Raw genomic sequence first — 16,613 nt, 5'->3', positions numbered from 1 at the left:
TTTTTATTAACTTGAGTATTTCTTATATACATTTCAAGTGTTATTCCCTTTCCCGGTATCCGGGCAAACATCCCCCTCCCCCCTCCCCTTCCTTATGGGTGTTCCCCTCCCAACCCTCCCCCCATTGCCGCCCTCCCCCCACCAGTCTAGTTCACTGGGGGTTCAGTCTTAGCAGGACCCAGGGCTTCCCCTTCCACTGGTGCTCTTACTAGGATATGCATTGCTACCTATGAGGTCAGAGTCCAGGGTCAGTCCATGTATAGTCTTTGGGTAGGGGCTTAGTCCCTGGAAGCTCTGGTTGCTTGGCATTGTTGTACATATGGAGTCTTGAGCCCCTTCAAGCTCTTCCAGTTCTTTCTCTGATTCCTTCAACGGGGGTCCTATTCTCAGTTCAGTGGTTTGCTGCTGGCATTCGCCTCTGTATTTGCTGTATTCTGGCTGTGTCTCTTAGGCCATGCACTCTTCTTGCACCACAGCTAAGGAGCTCCAGGAAAGAGCTTAGTCTTGTTTTTACACCCCAGGGCAGTGGAAAGTGATGGGAAAACCAACAAAACAAATCCCAAGGAGATGCCAGCCTGTGCTTGCCAGCTTGACTCCACTTCATGGTATTACCTTCCAAGCATATTTCGCAAGGACTGCTGAGAACCACTAACAAAGAGAAGAAACGATTCTGAAATGACTCAGAGCAATTTCCTACAAAGACGGAGTTCTATGCAAGTAGGTCGCCCGCAGCTTTACTCATAAATTGTCTTAACTGTAATGGAATAAGTCGGGGTACTTTTGAGTAAATGAGGCTTATAATCTCAACACTCTGGCAAATGGAAAGGAAAAAAAAAGATGCCACTCTGCCTTATCACAAAGTTATTCTGCTCCACCACTATTACTATTGGGAAATGGGTTTTTAATTATAAGATTATGCTATTGAGAAGACATACAATGTGAACAGTTACATCACTATCTAAAATACCTTAAGGCTGGTGTATGTTCAAAATGAACTTTTATTGGTAAAATATACAAATTATTCTTATATCAACTGCAGTTTATGAAAGTGGATCATTATTAGGAAGGTAATAAGAGAGTGGTTTTTATTTACTAAAGTATTGATCTGAGAGAAGATAAGTGGAGAATTCTCTTTAAAGAACTGGGTCATGTTAAAATGAAAAAAAGAGTAATGATGATAAGGTTTAGAATATTTTAAAGGTACATAAAGCTTCATATAGAGAGAAAATATGGTAGAGAAGACATCCTGAGAATGTATGTTCGCTCAATCTGTTTATTTGGAATGTATGGTATTGGGTCTTGGAGACACTGTAATCTTATAAATCTTTTCAGCCATAGAGGGAAACAAAACAAAAGCAGTATCAGAGTACAGATTTTGCAATTTTGAGACACTGTTGTATCCCCACTTCTTACAGTCACCCTGGAAGTCCCGGTCATATAGAGAAGAGAAACTTAGTGATTCAAAGGGTCTCTATAATTCCTATTGAGATCAGAGAGTCTAGTGCCCTGTGATATTGTACTTTATTCTTCTCAAAACGATCTTGAAGCAAAAATTTGTAAACATTTTAGGAACATGTCTTTCCCAGGGATGGAATCTTCTTTTTTCCTATCCTTTCTTCGTCTGTACAATATTCCTTTCATACTGTGACAAGCTAGAGAAGCATTTAGGCTATGCACTTCTCTGTGGAGTAGAGAACTGCCAGTTAACTAGGAATGCAGACATTTTCTGTTCTAAAATGATTTTAGAACTAAATAATGCTTAACTAATTTTGAACTCAAATAATGTTTCAAAGACTTCATCTTAGTTAAGTTTGCACATGATCTGGAATAAAGATTTTTCTATGTATCATACAATGAAATATTATAGCAAAATTAAAGTTGTGACAATCACAATCAGTCATGGGGAATATAAGAATAAATAATATATTAACTAAAAGAACTTTTGAGTATATGCCCTCTTAGAGATGGCACAGAGGGAAGCGATAGCTTAGAGATTTTGAACACAATACATCCCACTTCCCACAATCCAATTTTTCTTAGTACTTTAGTCCTTCGCCATTACTCCTAAAATTTCCCATTCACTACTCTTCAGCAATCCACTCGATAGTTACAGAGGTCTACCTTTAATTGCATACCTCAGAAGGATACTGGCAGGAGACCTCTGCTCTCTATTTAGTTATAGGTATTTTATTTCTGTTCAAAATGCAAATTCCTGCTAATTCCTAAAACTAGATAGACAGTTCTTTCTTAAGTGTTTGTGATTACATTGAAGTGGTCAGGGCATTAGGCAAATCATCATTTTATTGGTTGTTTACTCTGAACCTTCCTAAGCCACTGAAGTATCAAGCATCTATTGAGAACAACTGATCTCAAAAGGAGTTTGATTGTGGTGACATTTTATCTTCAATATAGATCAAGTTTGTCCAGTAAAGCTCTGCAGGTTAAGGTACTTACCTTACCCAGGATTCACATAGTGGAAGGGAAGAATCTTCTAAATGCTTTCATCTCCACACATGGACATGGACATGGACATGGACATGGACATGGAGAGAGAGAGAGAGAGAGAGAGAGAGAGAGAGAGAGAGAGAGAGAGAGAGAGAGAGAAGATAGAAAGAGAACAAGAACAGTAGGGAGGAAGGGAGGAATAGCATTTAAGTATAAATGAACAATGGGGAACAAAGCTATGCTATGTAAGGTTCAATGAAGCACAGATCCCACTCTAAGCAAAGAACGTATGAACGGCGCCTCATAAAGAGCTCTGAAACATAGTCTCAGTGTGAAGCTCCACTGGCTTGAATGCTCATTATTCTGCCTGAGATCTAATTCTATTATTCTTTTGGTAAAGGATATTTGGCATAAAACCAATCCCATCCTGTTAGTCTCATTGGTTCTATCTCTCCCTGATTTTTGAAGCCACTCAGGTTCTCTTTGATGGAGACTATTCACCAAAAGACTTTCTTAGAACTAAAATAATGAACAGTCTGTGCTCAGGGTTAGTAGGGTTACTTTTTCACATTATAATACAGTTATATCACTTCCCCGCTACCTTTCCTTCTTCAGAACCCTCTTGTATCAACCCCCTTGCTCTCTGTCAAAATCTTTGACTTTTCTATTTTGAAGCTTGTTTCTAAAAAATTCACTTACTCTGCCTTCATGCATGGGTTTGAAAGAGTTGTGGTAAATTCTTGCCCTCTGGCATTTAGTCCTTCACAGAACCATGAGCAAATCCATTTTTACTCTAGAAAACTGGTGAGTGTATGATGACTTTACACTGAGGGTAATGTTTTGCCTATTGACAAATGTTTTGCCAATTGACATTATGAAGCATATCTCTATGAATACTTGTAGATAGAAACAAACATCCTAATCTTGCTGAACCCATTTCTCAGAGGAGATTCTCATCCCAGACTAGCAATCATATCCATATCTAACTTCACAAACAAGTAGGCAAATAAGTTGAGCATTTTTTGGATGCTAAACATCACTCTATCTTTGCCCCTGTCCCCTATATTATGCCAAAATATTCATATGCACATTTATGAATATTTCTAGACACCATGGCAAAGATTACTAATTATCTCCAATTCCCATTTTTTCCTTCATTCTAATCATACAATCCAAGCACCTTGCCCATTGCCTCACTCAGAAACTACAATTCCCAGACTCCCTTGCATCTGAGGATAGTCATGTGATAAATAGGATGGGTAGTGATCTATGAACTAGTGGATTCTCTGTTTAGAAAGGAACATGTCTACATACCTGATTGAACACCGGGAAACAGAGTTGGTGTCTAACTAAAGCCTTCACTCCTACTAATAAGGTACTGGAAGATACTCTGAAGCTACCAGAGGAGAAACGTAAACATCAAACTAGCTGCAAATCCTTTATTCGATAATGGTGACCTGTCTGCATGATATACTGATACAATGGTAGCAAAAAAGTTGTGGGAATATTTAGTCACTATCTGATTAGATTTAAGGCCTACTCTGTGAAATGGAGCCCATGCCTAATACTGCTCCAGTGGCCAAGAACCTGAGATTAGATAGACAAGGGACCCAGGGAAAAAATACTATTGTTCTGCTCCAAATGACATTCTGCTATACCCGTAACTCAATATCTGACTCAGCTATCACCAGAAAAGCTTCCTCCTGCAGGAGATGAGGAATGATCTAACGTAAAGATAAAAGTCTTTCCATTGTTCTGAAATGAAGTAACAGAGTGAACCTGCACTCATTATCAATTCCAGAGCTTGTAGGAATATTCTCTAGGTCTCTTATCTAGAAGTGGATCAAATATACAATAGGAACAGATTCATATACGAGTTAAACAAGAGTTTGTTTGCAGTCTATACTGTGCCTTAAATAATATATTGAACAATTGGAACTCTGATTCCATATGAATACCTGGCACAAAGAAGATTTGTAGCAAATCACTGTTTCCAACTACAGTGTTGTGTGAATGGGTGAGAAGAAATTGCAGCTTAGAACTTGTAGATTTTTCAAACATATGCTAAAGTTATACATCAGTTTTATTTCTCTTCTATCCATATTTTTAAATTGACAATTTGTATCACTTTAATTTTTTTTCCTTCCTCCATTGTGGTTATGGTCTTAATCTTAGAAGCTGAACCACAAGTTGCTATCACCTGTAAGTCATGTAGGAGTTAGTTAACATAGAAGGGAGGCCATGCTACATGTTGGGGCTATTCCTTAATCTTTCAATGTTATGTTCATTCCTCTTACAGAAAGCAGAACCACAGGTATTCATCATAGAACCCCTGAAAAGTTTATATGGGACCGTGAAGGCAAAGGTCACCTCTCACAGGGAGCTTCTTAATTACCATTACCTGGCAAAGGACTAAGGGTAGGGGTGGAAATGAACCGTGGGAAAGCTTTAGAGTACACTAAAAGCAGAGGAAGTGTTCAGTCAAAAATGGCTGAAATTCCTGCATGGGTGTGAATCAGCAGCTTAAGGAAATGAGGGGCCTGATGAAGACAGATGAAATGACTTTGCCCTCTTTGATCTACTATAATGTGTTTTCATTAAATATCTTGATGTAGCTGAAATGCTTGAAAAAATGGCTGGCTCAGATGCCACACTATTGACATGTTTACTAAAGTGGCCAAGCTCGGGCAAGAATGGGAGGAGCTGCTGTGTCATATACAAGTTATTTCTGCTGATAGGGGCCATAAAGTGTGAAGGTGTCCCTTCATAAGTAACTGGGGTATAAACTGCCAGCCAGTGTGTTCATTCGAGTGACTCAGTTGTCTAGGAAAGCAAAATTTCCTGGAAAATGGCCCTATTATAAAAGGATTCAAGCCACTCTCACCTCTAGAATGATAAATACGGTGTTGAGCAAGAGCCAGTAAATTGTTAAATAAATTATTGTGAGTCAGCATCCATTTATTATTTTTTAAAATAAATACAGAGTTCAGCTGATGAGGAGATTCACGTGGAGGGAATTTACAAATACAGATACTGGGCTTCCTTCAGTTCTCACAGCAGATCTCGACTTTTCCGTATTTCAATTAGCTGAGATCAGTCTGCTACACACAGAAGACAAAAATGACATTTGATAATATACTAATTTCATATGAACAATTTTTCATGAACAAATAATACTATATTAAATTACGATCATTACATTTTAAAGAATATTTAGGTTACTTATATTCTTTCTGTCACGATAGTAGATTTAAAAATAATTCGAGAGCTTAAAGGTTTATTTTCTAACAAAAGGTAAACTGAGAATTTATAATTTAATGTGGAGGATTGCTGCTAGTTTGGTTTTTCTCTAAAATTAGTCTTTTTCATCTTTTTTGATCAATAGCTGTCTCTGTATTTGTAAATTACATGAGGAAAAAATGCTAATACCTGAGCCAGGCACTTTTCCAGCACAATATGAAAAGCAGGGCACTCCCTTTGGGGACCATGTCAAGTACAGCCATCACCCAGATCTACTGAACACATGGCCTCCCAGCCCAAGGTATGCCTGAAAGTGTAACCAGCCCGGCACAGATGGAGAGAGCCTGAGAGACACAGGTGTCTCTCACTTTGATTATAGGACTATGAAACAACAGGCCCTACAAACTGTAGTTCCTCCAGGAATCTCATGCTGGGAGAAGGAAAAGCCTTCCATGCCCCGAAAAGGTTTACAACTTGTTAGGTCATCTTACAGAAGAGACAATGGTGGGACAGTGGGTGAGTGGGGCCACACTTTCCCTGGGGACTGCAGATACTGATAATTTAAGCCTTAGCCTTATGTCAGGATCCAGAAAATAAGACTTAGAGACATCAATGGATCATTTCTCCCCTTTCCCAATGTGTATATGTTGAATAAATCTTCTTAATTTTCTGCCATTAATTTGACTACTTTAATTAGCTTATCAGGGATGAACCTAATTAGGTGAACCTAGTTTGTTGGGAAAGAAGTTGTGACTCTAAGTCTGATAACAAAACCCTGTAAATGTAAATTCATTTTATATATATATATATATATAATGGGAGGGAAACAGACCGGATAAACAGTTCTCTGCACCCAAATCCCCTGGGAGGGAGAGCTGAACCTTCAGAGAGGCAGACAAGCCTGGGAAACCAGAAGACACTGCTCTCTGTACATACATCTCGGACGCCAGAGGAAAACACCAAAGGCCATCTGGAACCCTGGTGCACTGAAGCTCCCGGAAGGGGCGGCACAGGTCTTCCTGGTTGCTGCCGCCACAGAGAGCCCTTGGGCAGCACCCCTCGAGCAAACTTGAGCCTTGGGACCACAGGTAAGACCAACTTGTCTGCTGCAAGAGAGCTGCCTGGTGAGATCGGGACACACAGAGGCAGAGTTCATCTAGGACCTGGCACGTCCTGTGTTTGCCGGAGGTCCCACGCCCACAGATCCCGGCCCGCAGCAGCTCTCTGCTCCCAGACCCCGTGGGAAAGAGACCTCACCGCCTGGTCAGGTGGGCACTCCTGAGGCTGCAGAGCGGAAGAGACCACCAACACTGCCCACCCCTGCCCACAACCCTGGCCCAAGAGGAAACTGTATAAGTCCTCTGGGCTCCCGTGGGGGAGGGCCCAGGAGCGGCAGGACCCCTGCCTGAGACACCACCAGAACCTGAAGGAAACAGACCGGATAAACAGTTCTCTGCACCCAAATCCCGTGGGAGGGAGAGCTAAACCTTCAGAGAGACAGACAAGCCTGGGAAACCAGAAGAGACTGCTCTCTGTGCACACATCTCGGACGCCAGAGGAAAACACCAAAGGCCATCTGGAACCCTGGTGCACTGAAGCTCCCGGAAGGGGTGGCACAGGTCTTCCTGGTTGCTGCCACCACAGAGAGCCCGTGGGCAGCACCCCACGAGCAAACTTGAGCCTCGGGACCACAGGTAAGACCAAATTTTCTGCTGCAAGAAAGCTGCCTGGTGAACTCAAGACACAGGCCCACAGGAACAGCTAAAGACCTGTAGAGAAGAAAAACTACACGCCCGAAAGCAGAACACTCTGTCCCCATAACTGACTGAAAGAGAGGAAAACAGGTCTACAGCACTCCTGACACACAGGCTTATAGGACAGTCTAGCCACTGTCAGAAATAGCAGAACAAAGTAACACTAGAGATAATCTGATGGCGAGAGGCAAGCGCAGGAACCCAAGCAACAGAAACCAAGACTACATGCCATCATCGGAGCCCAATTCTCCCACCAAAACAAACATGGAATATCCAAACACACCAGAAAAGCAAGATCTAGTTTCAAAATCATATTTGATCATGATGCTGGAGGACTTCAAGAAAGACGTGAAGAACTCCCTTAGAGAACAAGTAGAAGCCTACAGAGAGGAATCGCAAAAATGCCTGAAATAATTCCAGGAAAACACAATCAAACAGTTGAAGGAATTAAAAATGGAAATAGAAGCAATCAAGAAAGAACACATGGAAACAACCCTGGATATAGAAAACCAAAGGAAGAGACAAGGAGCCATAGATACAAGCCTCACCAACAGAATACAAGAGATGGAAGAGAGAATCTCAGGAGCAGAAGATTCCATAGAAATCATTGACTCAACTGTCAAAGATAATGTAAAGCGGAAAAAGCTACTGGTCCAAAACATACAGGAAATCCAGGACTCAATGAGAAGATCAAACCTAAGGATAATAGGTATAGAAGAGAGTGAAGACTCCCAGCTCAAAGGACCAGTAAATATCTTCAACAAAATCATAGAAGAAAACTTCCCTAACCTAAAAAAAGAGATACCCATAGGCATACAAGAAGCCTACAGAACTCCAAATAGATTGGACCAGAAAAGAAACACCTCCCGTCACATAATAGTCAAAACACCAAACGCACAAAATAAAGAAAGAATATTAAAAGCAGTAAGGGAAAAAGGTCAAGTAACATATAAAGGCAGACCTATCAGAATCACACCAGACTTCTCGCCAGAAACTATGAAGGCCAGAAGATCCTGGACTGATGTCATACAGACCCTAAGAGAACACAAATGCCAGCCCAGGTTACTGTATCCTGCAAAACTCTCAATTAACATTGATGGAGAAACCAAGATATTCCATGACAAAACCAAATTTACACAATATCTTTCTACAAATCCAGCACTACAAAGGATAATAAGTGGTAAAGCCCAACATAAGGAGGCAAGCTATACCCTAGAAGAAGCAAGAAACTAATCATCTTGGCAACAAAACAAAGAAAATGAAAGCACACAAACATAACCTCACATCCAAATATGAATATAATGGGAAGCAATAATCACTATTCCTTAATATCTCTCAACATCAATGGCCTCAACTCCCCAATAAAAAGACATAGATTAACAAACTGGATACGCAACGAGGACCCTGCATTCTGTTGCCTACAGGAAACACACCTCAGAGACAAAGACAGACATTACCTCAGAGTGAAAGGCTGGAAAACAATTTTCCAAGCAAATGGTCAGAAGAAGCAAGCTGGAGTAGCCATTCTAATATCAGATAAAATCAATTTTCAACTAAAAGTCATCAAAAAAGATAAGGAAGGACACTTCATATTCATCAAAGGAAAAATCCACCAAGATGAAGTCTCAATCCTAAATATCTATGCCCCAAATACAAGGGCACCTACATATGTAACAGAAACCTTACTAAAGCTCAAAACACACATTGCACCTCGCACAATAATAGTGGGAGATTTCAACACCCCACTCTCATCAAAGGACTGATCATGGAAACAGAAATTAAACAGAGATGTAGACAGACTAAGAGAAGTCATGAGCCAAATGGACTTAACGGATATTTATAGAACATTCTATCCTAAAGCAAAAGGATATACCTTCTTCTCAGCTCTCATGGTACTTTCTCCACAATTGACCATATAATTGGTCAAAAAACGGGCCTCAACAGGTACAGAAAGATAGAAATAATCCCATGCGTGCTATCGGACCACCACGGCCTAAAACTGGTCTTCAATAACAATAAGGGAAGAATGCCCACATATACTTGGAAATTGAACAATGCTCTACTCAATGATAACCTGGTCAAGGAAGAAATAAAGAAAGAAATTAAAAACTTTTTAGAATTTAATGAAAATGAAGGTACAACATACCCAAACTTATGGGACACAATGAAAGCTGTGCTAAGAGGAAAACTCATAGCGCTGAGTGCCTGCAGAAAGAAACAGGAAAGAGCACATGTCAGCAGCTTGACAGCACACCTAAAAGCTCTAGAACAAAAAGAAGCAAATACACCCAGGAGGAGTAGAAGGCAGGAAATAATCAAACTCAGAGCTGAAATCAACCAAGTAGAAACAAAAAGGACCATAGAAAGAATCAACAGAACCAAAAGTTGGTTATTTGAGAAAATCAACAAGATAGATAAACCCTTAGCCAGGCTAATGAGAGGACACAGAGAGTGCGTCCAAATTAACAAATTCAGAAATGAAAAGGGAGACATAACAACAGATTCAGAGGAAATTCAAAAAATCATCAGATCTTACTATAAAAACCTATATTCAACAAAACTTGAAAATCTTCAGGAAATGGACAATTTCCTAGACAGATACCAGGTACCGAAGTTAAATCAGGAACAGATAAACCAATTAAACAACCCCATAACTCCTAAGGAAATAGAAGCAGTCATTAAAGGTCTCCCAACCAAAAAGAGCCCAGGTCCAGACGGGTTTAGTGCAGAATTCTATCAAACCTTCATAGAAGACCTCATACCAATATTATCCAAACTATTCCACAAAATTGAAACAGGTGGATCACTACCGAATACCTTCTACGAAGCCACAATTACTCTTATACCTAAACCACACAAAGACCCAACAAAGAAAGAGAACTTCAGACCAATTTCCCTTATGAATATCGACGCAAAAATACTCAACAAAATTCTGGCAAACCGAATCCAAGAGCACATCAAAACAATCATCCACCATGACCAAGTAGGCTTCATCCCAGGCATGCAGGGATGGTTTAATATACAGAAAACCATCAACGTGATCCATTATATAAACAAACTGAAAGAACAAAACCACATGATCATTTCATTAGACGCTGAGAAAGCATTTGACAAAATTCAAAACCCCTTCATGATAAAAGTCCTGGAAAGAATAGGAATTCAAGGCCCATACCTGAACATAGTAAAAGCCATATACAGCAAACCAGTTGCTAACATTAAACTAAATGGAGAGAAACTTGAAGCAATCCCACTAAAATCAGGGACTAGACAAGGCTGCCCACTCTCTCCCTACTTATTCAATATAGTTCTTGAAGTTCTAGCCAGAGCAATCAGACAACAAAAGGAGGTCAAGGGGATACAGATCAGAAAAGAAGAATTCAAAATATCACTATTTGCAGATGATATGATAGTATATTTAAGTGATCCCAAAAGTTCCACCAGAGAACTACTAAAGCTGATAGACAACTTCAGCAAAGTGGCTGGGTATAAAATTAACTCAAATAAATCAGTTACCTTCCTCTATACAAAAGAGAAACAAGCCGAGAAAGAAATTAGGGAAACGACACCCTTCATAATAGACCCAAATAATATAAAGTACCTCGGTGTGACTTTAACCAAGCAAGTAAAAGATCTGTACAATAAGAACTTCAAGACACTGAAGAAGGAAATTGAAGAAGACCTCAGAAGATGGAAAGATCTCCCATGCTCATGGATTGGCAGGATTAATATAGTAAAAATGGCCATTTTACCAAAAGCAATCTACAGATTCAATGCAATCCCCATCAAAATACCAATCCAATTCTTCAAAGAGTTAGACAGAACAATTTGCAAATTCATCTGGAATAACAAAAAACCCAGGATAGCTAAAGCTATCCTCAACAATAAAAGGACTTCAGGGGGAATCACTATCCCTGAACTCAAGCAGTATTACAGAGCAATAGTGATAAAAACTGCATGGTATTGGTACAGAGACAGACAGATAGACCAATGGAATAGAATTGAAGACCCAGAAATGAACCCACACACCTATGGTCACTTGATTTTTGACAAAGGAGCCAAAACCATCCAATGGAAAAAAAGATAGCATTTTCAGCAAATGGTGCTGGTTCAACTGGAGGGCAACATGTAGAAGAATGCAGATCGATCCATGCTTATCACCCTGTACAAAGCTTAAGTCCAAGTGGATCAAGGACCTCCATATCAAACCAGACACACTCAAACTAATAGAAGAAAAACTAGGGAAGCATCTGGAACACATGGGCACTGGAAAAAATTTCCTAAAAAAACACCAATGGCTTATGCTCTAAGATCAAGAATCGACAAATGGGATCTCATAAAATTGCAAAGCTTCTGTAAGGCAAAGGACACTGTGGTTAGGACAAAACAGCAACCAACAGATTGGGAAAAGATCTTTACCAATCCTACAACAGATAGAGGCCTTATATCCAAAATATACAAAGTACTTAAGAAGTTAGACCGCAGGGAAACAAATAACCCTATTAAAAAATGGGGTTCAGAGCTAAACAAAGAATTCACAGCTGAGGAATGCCAAATGGCTGAGAAACACCTAAAGAAATGTTCAACATCTTTAGTCATAAGGGAAATGCAAATCAAAACAACCCTGAGATTTCACCTCACACCAGTGAGAATGGCTATGATCAAAAACTCAGGGGACAACAGATGCTGGCGAGCATGTGGAGAAAGAGGAACACTCCTCCATTGTTGGTGGGATTGCAAACTGGTACAACCATTCTGGAAATCAGTCTGGAGGTTCCTCAGAAAATTGGACATTGAACTGCCTGAGGATCCAGCTATACCTCTCTTGGGCATATACCCAAAAGATGCCCCAACAATAAAAAAGACACGTGCTCCACTATGTTCATTGCAGCCTTATTTATAATAGCCAGAAGCTGGAAAGAACCCAGATGCCCTTCAACAGAGGAATGGATACAGAAAATGTGGTACATCTACACAATGGAATATTACTCAGCTATCAAAAACAACGAGTTTATGAAATTCGTAGGCAAATGGTTGGAACTGGAAAATATCATTCTGAGTGAGCTAACCCAATCACAGAAAGACATACATGGTATGCACTCATTGATAAGTGGCTATTAGCCCAAATGCTTGAATTACCCTAGATCCCTAGAACAAATGAAACTCAAGACACATGATCAAAATGTGAATGCTTCACTCCTTCTTTAAAAGGGGAACAAGAATACCCTTGGCAGGGAAGAGAGAGGCAAAGATTAAAACAGAGACTGAAGGAACACCCATTCAGAGCCTGCCCCACATGTGGCCCATACATATACAGCCACCCAATTAGACAAGATGGATGAAGCAAAGAAGTGCAGACCGACAGGAGCCGGATGTAGATCGCTCCTGAGAGACACAGCCAGAATATAGCAAATACAGAGGCGAATGCCAGCAGCAAACCACTGAACTGAGAATAGGACCCCCGTTGAAGTAATCAGAGAAAGAACTGGAAGATCTTGAAGGGGCTCGAGACCCCATATGTACAACAATGCTAAGCAACCAGAGCTTCCAGGGACTAAGCCACTACCTAAAGACTATACATGGACTGACCCTGGACTCTGACCTCATAGGTAGCAATGAATATCCTAGTAAGAGCACCAGTGGAAGGAGAAGCCCTGGGTCCTGCTAAGACTGAACCCCCAGTGAACTAGACTGGTGGGGGGAGGGCGGCAGTGGGGGGAGGGTTGGGAGGGGAACACCCACAAGGAAGGGGAGGGGGGTGGGGGATGTTTGCCCGGATACCGGGAAAGGGAATAACACTCGAAATGTATATAAGAAATACTCAAGTTAATAAAAAAAAATAGAATGATGTTAATCGTGTAGTAAATGACTTACTATGGTTGAAGTGGATCCTCCCCCCCCCCCACTCATCATTCTTGTCATGATTGAGGTGTGACAATGCCTGCACTTGAGGGAATGAAATAACTAAGTACATATCATCTGTTTCCTAGACTTCTGTGGTTTGAGGTGAAGCAAAAAAGGAGCACAGATTTATTTTACCAAGTTTACAATTCATAGAGAAATGTATTCTTCTATGGACCTTTGCATCTTTGGCAGCTGGTGTCTTTTTTTCTCCTAATTGTCAACTTCTTTCTCATTCTTGCTTAAATAAACACTTTGTGACTCTCTCTGTGGAAGACCCAAATTGTTACCTATCATTTCTTCACTCATTATTAAGTAAATTGATGTTTATTTGATGCACTCTAGTACTATGACAATCTACAGAAAAATCTAAGTGACAGCTAACTTACTAATGGCTGGGTGGCTTACACAGCATGGACATAATAGGCAGACATGATTCACATATTGAGGAGTAAAGAGATTCCATCACACTGCTCATAAGATTGCACATACCTTCCCCACTTCTGCAGTGTTTCATTAAAGATGTATGGGATGCCAAAGACTGTGCTTACCAAGACCACAGAGAGCAGGGCTGAGGATGAGCATTGGAAATGACAGATACCAGGCCATGCCTTCTAAGGAAGCCAAGGTGAGAAGCAATACTTTCATTCTTGTGGCTTAAGACCTGCTACTTCATCTCTGACTCTGCTTTGATTTCTGTTAATTCCCCTGTCAATAAAGCAAGAAGTCCTGTCTTGGTTTTGTTTTCAAAATGTCTTAAAGGATTAGCCAAGTCTAGGACTGCTGCCTCTGACCAAGAGTACCAGGAGAAGTTATCCCCTATGACAGTTTGTCTTCTCTCTGCACTTCAGATTTATAGCCCAGATAATCCAGATAGCTGCCAGTTTAAAGGTTTACAAAAAGGCAAAACAATGTCAGATGGTGGTGGTGGCACAGGCCTTTAGTTCTAGCACTTGGGGTTTGGGGGTGTGAATGGAGGCAGATATCTATATCTATATCCATATATATATATATATATATATATATAAACATATATATATATCCATATATATATAAACATATATGTATCCATATATATATATATATATGTTTAAAGCCATCTTATTCTACAGAATGAGTTTCAAGACATCCAAGACAGCTATGCAATGAAACTCTGTCTTGACAAACAAAAACTAAAACCAAACCCCAAAGATAAAACATGACTCTTGTTCAAATATATAAATGAGTCAATGAGAAAGAATTGATAACTGAGAGAATCAGTAAGCTGACAAAATAGTACAAGAAATAAACAGACTGTACAGTATATTATATAAATGTATACACGTGTTTATTGTGTGTATAAAATACAAAACCACTGAACTGAGATTTCGAATTAACACAAAACTGGCTAATGGCCTAGAAGACAATATATTATAATAGTTAGGCCTGTCTTTTCTAAAGGGAAGGAATCAATTTTTTTCTCAAATAAAATTTGTTTTCATAGCCATCAATTTCTACAACCTAACTTCTTCCTCAACCCAACTGTAATATAGCTCCGTCAATAGAAAAGCAATCAAAACCACCCGTTTCTATGCAACCAGAGAAATCCATCACTTTACTGCTAAGACATCCAGTAGTCGTTTCTGCATCGAGTACCTTTTAATTATTCTTCATTGCTGCTCCAGCTTTCATTATACAGTTTATGCCACAACTGCCCACCTCCAACAAAATTAATCATTCTAGAAAATACCTTGCATCCCATGCATATAAATTGGTGTAACTTCCTGCACACTCCATAATTTTCATTCTTGTTCTATTTTCCTCCTTAAAATCTCCCAGCCAATCTGCACGGGAATATGTTCAGCCCGTAGCACTGAATGGCAAAGTGTTTTAGCATCAAAGTGTTTAGTATAAAAGGATCTCTCTTTCCCCGTGAACTTAGTCTTATCTGTTGATCCTCACAGAATCCACTTTCCTCCTGTAAAAACTTACTGCTCTCCTGCCAGCCTACACTGACTTAATTGCCATGGTTGCCCTGTTCTAGCCTGTTATTTTTGAGTGACCTCTGTAACCACTATTCTCTTCCGATTAAAACTGGTGATGTTCCTTCATATTAAGAGAGTGTATGAGATCTAGTGGCTCTTCTAGTCTCTGAGATGACGAATCCCTAGAGCACTTTTGCTATCAAACCTCCTTGAAGCAGCTAATTAAGGTTATTTTCATTTAGAAGTGAAAAAGCTTTGACTTCAGCATGATGGCTGTCATACAAATATAGATTAGGATGAGGATGAATATTCAGGTGTTGACAAATAAAAATATCCGTTCTGGGAAAACATCAAAACTTCCAAAGAGGGAGGGGAAAAAAACCAACCATCTTAGACTTTTGAAGAGAAGTCATTGTGCCTTTAATGTATTAAGAGCTACCTAAGTGATGGTCATCTCATCTCCCTTTGCTAAGGATGAGTAGATAAAATCTATTCATCTCTATGAGATTGCACATTTCAAGAGAATAAGAGAATATATGTGTTTTCAGGTTAAAATATTAGCATAATGCACTTTCAAGTCCTTGCTTATATTATCACTTTTTACTGAAACACTCAAAGACAAGTGCCTCGCACACGAGGCCCAAATGCTTCAAGTATTTTAAAATGGAAATAGAAGATATGATCTGAATGGAAAAATCAAGTGGTCTTCCACCACTGCAGTTTTATGTTGCTACTTGTAGCAGCTTATTAATAACTCCAGAAAATGAGCATGAAGAAGTGCCACAAAGGACGTCTATTCTAAAATTAAAATCTCTCACTGGTAAAAGTTTCATAGCAGGCATGAGCATCGCATTACTGTCCAGCAGAAGCAAATGTTAAGTTTATGGAAAGTCAGATCCTTGCCTCGTTAGTGGAAGAGGTGGTGAGTTTGCCCTTCGGATCTCATGGGCCAAAGAATCATCCAGTGACAGTATTAGAATGAGGATGACTTTCATTCCCATCTGTCAATCTGACTAGACACTGTAAAGATAAAAACGCAGGCTTACAAGAAACATAAAGCATATAATTTAAATGGATTTAATCTTTTCATTCCTATTTTTCTAGGCTCTCTTCTTCATTGTCCTTGTTCAGTTGTAAAGACTAAGAGAGAAAAAACCAAAGCAGTATCTATATCCATTCGGATATAAGTACCTTGAAGTCATAAAGACTAAAATCATTTTACTTCCCACTCTTAACCGAAATTGCAGAAATCCACTTTCATAGCACGTTAATGCTTCTTATTCAAATGAAGTACCAATAAGTGGTCATGAAC

The sequence above is a fragment of the Rattus norvegicus genome, chromosome 11, assembly GCF_021556685.1.
Source record: "Rattus norvegicus strain SHRSP/BbbUtx chromosome 11, alternate assembly SHRSP_T2T, whole genome shotgun sequence".
Classification (NCBI taxonomy): domain Eukaryota; kingdom Metazoa; phylum Chordata; class Mammalia; order Rodentia; family Muridae; genus Rattus; species Rattus norvegicus.
The sequence above is the reverse complement of the archived record's forward strand: the minus strand, read 5'-3'. Positions refer to the sequence as shown.